We start from the raw sequence: 6,227 nt of genomic DNA, 5'->3' as shown, positions 1-6,227 counted from the left end.
CAAAACCTGAGAAGATTCCATACAGGAAGTGCCCTGTCTGACAATTTGTTGTCCTTCTGTTGCATCTCTATCGAAAATACAGCATCTGTGCTGTAACGTGACACTTTCTAAGGCTCCCATTGGCTCTCTAAAGCCACCAGAAAGTGGAATGGGGTGTCTGCTGTCTCTGGGCAAAGAACAGCAGGAGAATTTGTGAGTGGTCAGCCTGGGGACAGTGACACTGGAGATGCGCGTTCATGAGAATTCTAAATTTTTTTCTATCAGTCTTTGAATGAATATAATGTTGCCCGGTTGGAATATTATCGCTATTTTACGAGAAAAATAGCATAAAATTGATTTTAAACAGCGTTTGACATGCTTCTAAGTACGGTAATGGAATATTTTGACATTTTATAACCCGAAATGCGCACGCGCGTCACCATTCGGATAGTGACCTGAACGCACGAACAAAACGGAGCTATTTGAATATAACTATGGATTTTTTGGAACCAAAACAGCATTTGTTGTTGAAGTAGAAGTCCTGGGAGTGCATTCTGACGAAGAACAGCAAAGGTAATCCAATTTTTCTAATAGTAATTCTGAGTTTAGGTTGTCCCAAACTTGGTGGGTGTCAAAATAGCTAGCCGTGATGGCCGGGCTATGTACTCAGAATATTGCAAAATGTGCTTTCGCCGAAAAGCTATTTTAAAATCTGACACCGCGATTGCATAAAGGAATTCTGTATCTATAATTCTTAAAATAATTGTTATGTATTTTGTGAACGTTTATCATGAGTAATTTAGTAAATTCACTGGAAGTTTGCGGTGGGTATGCTAGTTCTGAACATCACATGCTAATGTAAAAAGCTAGTTTTTGATATAAATATGAACTTGATTGAACAAAACATGCATGTATTGTATAACATAATGTCCTAGGAGTGTCATCTGATGAATTTCATCAAAGGTTAGGGCTGCATTTAGCTGTGGTTTTGTTTTTTGTGACATATGCTTGCTTTGAAAATGGCTGTGTGATTATTTTTGGCAGGGTACTCTCCTGACAATCTAATGTTTTGCTTTCGCTGTAAAGCCTTTTTAAAATTGGACAATGTGGTTAGATTAACGAGAGTCTTGTCTTTAAAATGGTGTAAAATAGTCATATGTTTGAGAAATTTAAGTTATAGCATTTTTTAGGTATTTGTATTTCGCGCCACGCGATTCCACTGGCTGTTGACTAGGGCGTCCCACCTAGCCCAGGGAAGTTAACGAGAGAATCACTGACATGATATCAGCTGGTCCTTTTGTGGCAGGGCTGAAATGCAGTGGAAATGTTTTTTGGGGGATTCAGTTCATTTGCATGGCAAAGAGGGACTTTGCAATTAATTGCAATTCATCTGATCACTCTTCATAACATTCTGTATATATGCAAATTGCCATCATACAAACTGAGGCAGCAGACTTTGTGAAAATTAATATTTGTGTCATTCTCAAAACTTTTGGCCACGACTGTATGATCAGTGGATTATTCGTGTTAAGTCTAATACTGTGTGTAATGGAGTCGCCAATGACTTGGGGTTTCAATTTGTCAGAGCTAATTGTGGGAGGCTTCGGTCCGTAACGGGAGGAGTAGAGGCCAGAGAAGGCTCGGCCTCTGACTCCGACCCGTTGCTTAATGGGGAGAACTGGTTGAAAGTTTCTGTCGGCTGAACAAGCGACACCAGTTGAGCATTCCTACAGCATTTCCTTACAGAAGCCATGAGAAAATTGTCCGACTGCGAGGGGATTTATACTACCATCTGTACTTACTGGTGGCACAGACGCTGTTTCATCCTTTCCTACACTTAAATGACCCTTGCCTAACGATTGCGTCTGAAGCTGGGCTTGCAGCACAGCTATCCTCGCCATGAGGCGATCGTTCTCCTGTATATTATGAGTACAGTGACTACAATTACAAGGCATCATGTTAATGTTACTACTTAGCTTCGGGTGTTGGAGGTCCTGATGAACCATGTCCAGATAAAGCGTCCGGAGTGAAAAAGTTGAATGTAAAAAGTCGAGCGAGGGAAAAACTACAAATATAAACAGTAATTAAAAAGTAAAAACCGTAAAGTTGGCAGGTAGCAAAGTAAGGTTAGCAACAAACCGCACAGCAGCACTTAAACAAGTCTACAAGCTGTCGATTTAATCTATTTTGAATTCATGCTGTAATACAACCAAACGTGGACTAAATCAAGGGGTATGAATACTTTCTGCTGCCAATGTAGTTAGAGTAATTTTCTTTCATGGAGTTAGTCATTTTTTAGATACTTTAGCATGATTTGGTGCAAAAATTAGAAGAGGGACCTTACATCAAAACACCATAGCGAGGATATTATTAATGAGATTATTTTACTTAATTTAAATAAGATACCTAGACTTTAGCTTTTAGTAGTTCATTACAAAAGAAATGTCAAACAAATATTTACAAAATGTATTTTAAGACGCTAATCTTAGGGGGAGGTAGTTACCCCACGTTACTCTATTATCTGGGTTCATTTATACCACACTAAAGCAAACTGTTGCTTTAAAATGTTTCCAAAATGACACCCAATAGAAATATAATCTGCATGCAATGACATTAAAAGCCTTTATCCTAGTTACCCTATCATTCACTGGCATAAAACTCTAGAAAATCAAAGCAGCGGTCTCCCACCTTGTCGTCAATGTTGCCCTTCCTATTGTTCCGTAGATTGACGGATGGGGAACGCAGCCGATTCTTTATCCGATTGTTTATTGTTGACCCGTGCCCGTCTGATGTCATCCTGGTGGTAAAATACCCCGATAAATAGACTGGTACATTAAAAGTTACAGTGATGTTTCAACCGTGAAATCCTTGTTTAGGCAACAAACGGCATAGATTTGTGTGCAGTAACACTTTTAATCTCTTGAGTAGGTTATGGCAGTGTTGAACTGCCGTACTGTAGTCGGAAAGCTCAAATTTGGTGATTAAACTCCTCTCTCCACTAGTGGAGTAGGAGGCCCATAGACGCTGATGGAAGGTCAGTTTTGTTCCCACATCCCAACGGTATAGCCGGGGTGAGGGCGGCAGAGCATGCTGATCCTAGATCAGTGTTTCTCTGTCATTCATCCCTTCTTGGAAAATTGGGTAAATTATCACTGAGAAAAATAAAATGTTATTTATCTAATATGATAGTGAGATTAATATGATTGAATTTAGTAGATCAACTAAAGTCAGCCTACATCTGAACACTGTAGCCTACAAGGCCTATAATCAGAGTGGAAGAGGCCAAGCGAAAGGGATAATTGGGCCCAAAATCGGTCTTCTCTACCAGGTAGAGTTTATTTTTTTTTGCTCACCAAGCGAGTTTTTGTATGGAGGTCAATGAGTGTGTCGAATTAGTTTTACAAGAAATGTAATACCTTTTTTGCTACATGTCACTTATTTGATCTAATAGAACTTTAGTAATGCTTAAGTCAGGGACGGGCAAATGGCGGCTCGCAGACCCCGTTTTGTAGGCCTGTGGACCAATTTCACTCAGGTCTCAATTTAATGTTGACTTAGAATAATACAATACACACGGTGCAATTTCACTCAGTGGGGGTCTAAATTTACTGTTGACTTAGAATAATACAATACACATGGTGCAACTTCGACATTTGTTTGTTCAACAGCAGTCACTCAGTTAGCCCATGTCAGCAATTATTTTTAACGTTTGATTGATAAGTTAGTCTAGCGGCCAGCTATGTAAACTTTTAGTAAAACCGACTGAAATGGGGCCCATTGATCATCAGTTATCATATTAAAAACTGCAAACATTTTCCTCCACCATATGGCAAAATGTGTAGAATTGCAAGAAATGAGCTGTAAAACAGCACATTTTTCTTTCCTTCCCATAGCAAAATAAGTAGAATTGCATGAAATTAGTTATAAAATTGCAACATTCTCTCTCCACCCCATGGCAAAATGTGTAGAATTTCAGGAAATTAACTTTAAAACTCAAATGTTTTGTTCGCAAGTTGGGCATGGTATGGGTACGCAGACCCACTGCGGCCCCCCATGATGAGTTCCGTTTTTGTGGCCCCCACCCCTATCAGTTGCCCATCCCTGGCTTAGGTTGTTACGAGTGTACTGATATAAGTAGGACACGTGACAACTTTGAGAAAAACACTTTACACCCAAGTTGTGCACACGTGGCACTTCCGTGGCCTCCAACTGCTCTTAAATGCAAGTAAAACTAAACGCCCCCACCTGCCTGCCCGCCTAGCCTCATTACTCTGGACGGTTCTAACTTAGAATATGTGGACAACTATAAATATCTAGGTGTCTGGTAAGACTGCAAACTCTCCTTCCAGACTCACATTAAGCATCTCCAATCCAAAATTAAATCTAGAATCGGCTTCCTATTTCACAATGAAGCATCCTTCACTCATGCTGCCAAATATACCCTCGTAAAACTGACTATACTGCCAATCCTTGACTTCGGCGATGTCATTTACAAAATATCACAGAGGTCAGACGTTTCTTGTAGTAGGCCACCAGGTTTGCACACATCTCAGGAGGGATTTTGTCCCACTCCTCTTTGCAGATCTTCTCCAAGTCATTAAGGTTTCGAGGCTGACGATTGGCAACTCGAACCTTCAGCTCCCTCCACAGATTTTCTATGGGATTAAGGTCTAGAGACTGGCTAGGCCACGCCAGGACCTTAATGTGCTTCTTGAGCCACTCCTTTGTTTCCTTGGCCGTGTGTTTTGGGTCATTGTCATGCTGGAATACCCATCCACGACCCATTTTCAATGTCCTGGCTGAGGGAAGGAGGTTCTCACCCAAGATTTGATGGTACATGGCCCCGTCCATCGTCCCTTTGATGCGGTGAAGTTGTCCTGTCCCCTTAGCAGAAAAACACCCCCAAAGCATAATGTTTCCACCTCCATGTTTGACGGTGGAGATGGTGTTCTTGGGGTCATAGGCAGCATTCCTCCTCCTCCAAACACGGCAAGTTGAGTTGATGCCTAAGAGCTCCATTTTGGTCTCATCTGACCACAACACTTTCACCCAGTTGTCCTCTGAATCATTCAGATGTTCACTGGCAAACTTCAGACGGGCATGTATATGTGCTTTCTTGAGCAGGGGGACCTTGCGGGCGCTGCAGGATTTCAGTCCTTCACGGCGTAGTGTGTTACCAATTGTTTTCTTGGTGACTATGGTCCCAGCTGCCTTGAGATCATTGACAAGATCCTCCCGTGTAGTTCTGGGCTGATTCCTCACCGTTCTCATGATCATTGCAACTCCACGAGGTGAGATCTTGCATGGAGCCCCAGGCTGAGGGAGATTGACAGTTATTTTGTGTTTCTTCCATTTGCGAATAATCGCACCAACTGTTGTCACCTTCTCACCAAGCTGCTTGGCGATGGTCTTGTAGCCCATTCCAGCCTTGTGTAGGTCTACAATCTTGTCCCTGACATCCTTGGAGAGCTCTTTGGTCTTGGCCATGGTGGAGAGTTTGGAATCTGATTGATTGATTGCTTCTGTGGACAGGTGTCTTTTTTACAGGTAACATGCTGAGATTAGGAGTACTCCCTGTAAGAGTGTGCCCCTAATCTCAGCTCGTTACCTGTATAAAAGACACCTGGGAGCCAGAAATCTTTCTGATTGAGAGGGGGTCAAATACTTATTTCCCTCATTAAAATGCAAATCAATTTAATATTTTTGACATGCGTTTTTCTGGATTTTTTTGTTGTTATTCTGTCTCTCACTGTTCAAATAAACCTACCATTAAAATTATAGACAGATCATTTCTTTGTCAGTGGGCAAACGTACAAAATCTACTGGGGATCAAATACTTTTTTCCCCTCACTGTATATCTTTTTTTGCTCCTTTGCACCCCAGTATCTATACTTGCACATTCATCTTCTGCACATCACTCCATCACTCTTATTTCACCACTACGGCCTATTTATTGCCTTACCTCCCTGATCTTACTTCATTTGCACACACACTGTATATAGACTGTTTGTTTATCCCATGTGTAACTCTGTGTCGCATTGCTTTTCTTTATCTTGGCCAGGTCGCAGTTGTAAATGAGAACTTGTTCTCAAATGGCCTATCTGGTTAAATAAAATTGGCTAGAATGATCCCACCTGATCTTGCCTCCTCCCGACTGATTTCCATTTAAGACATTACTTTTCATTGTTAGAGCGGCCACTTGAATATCTGGTCAATATAATGGATAATCTGTGTTATAATGCAATCGT

This window comes from Salmo trutta, chromosome 1 (assembly GCF_901001165.1).
Source record: "Salmo trutta chromosome 1, fSalTru1.1, whole genome shotgun sequence".
NCBI classification, from domain to species: Eukaryota; Metazoa; Chordata; class Actinopteri; order Salmoniformes; family Salmonidae; genus Salmo; species Salmo trutta.
Note: the sequence above shows the minus strand (reverse complement) of the source record.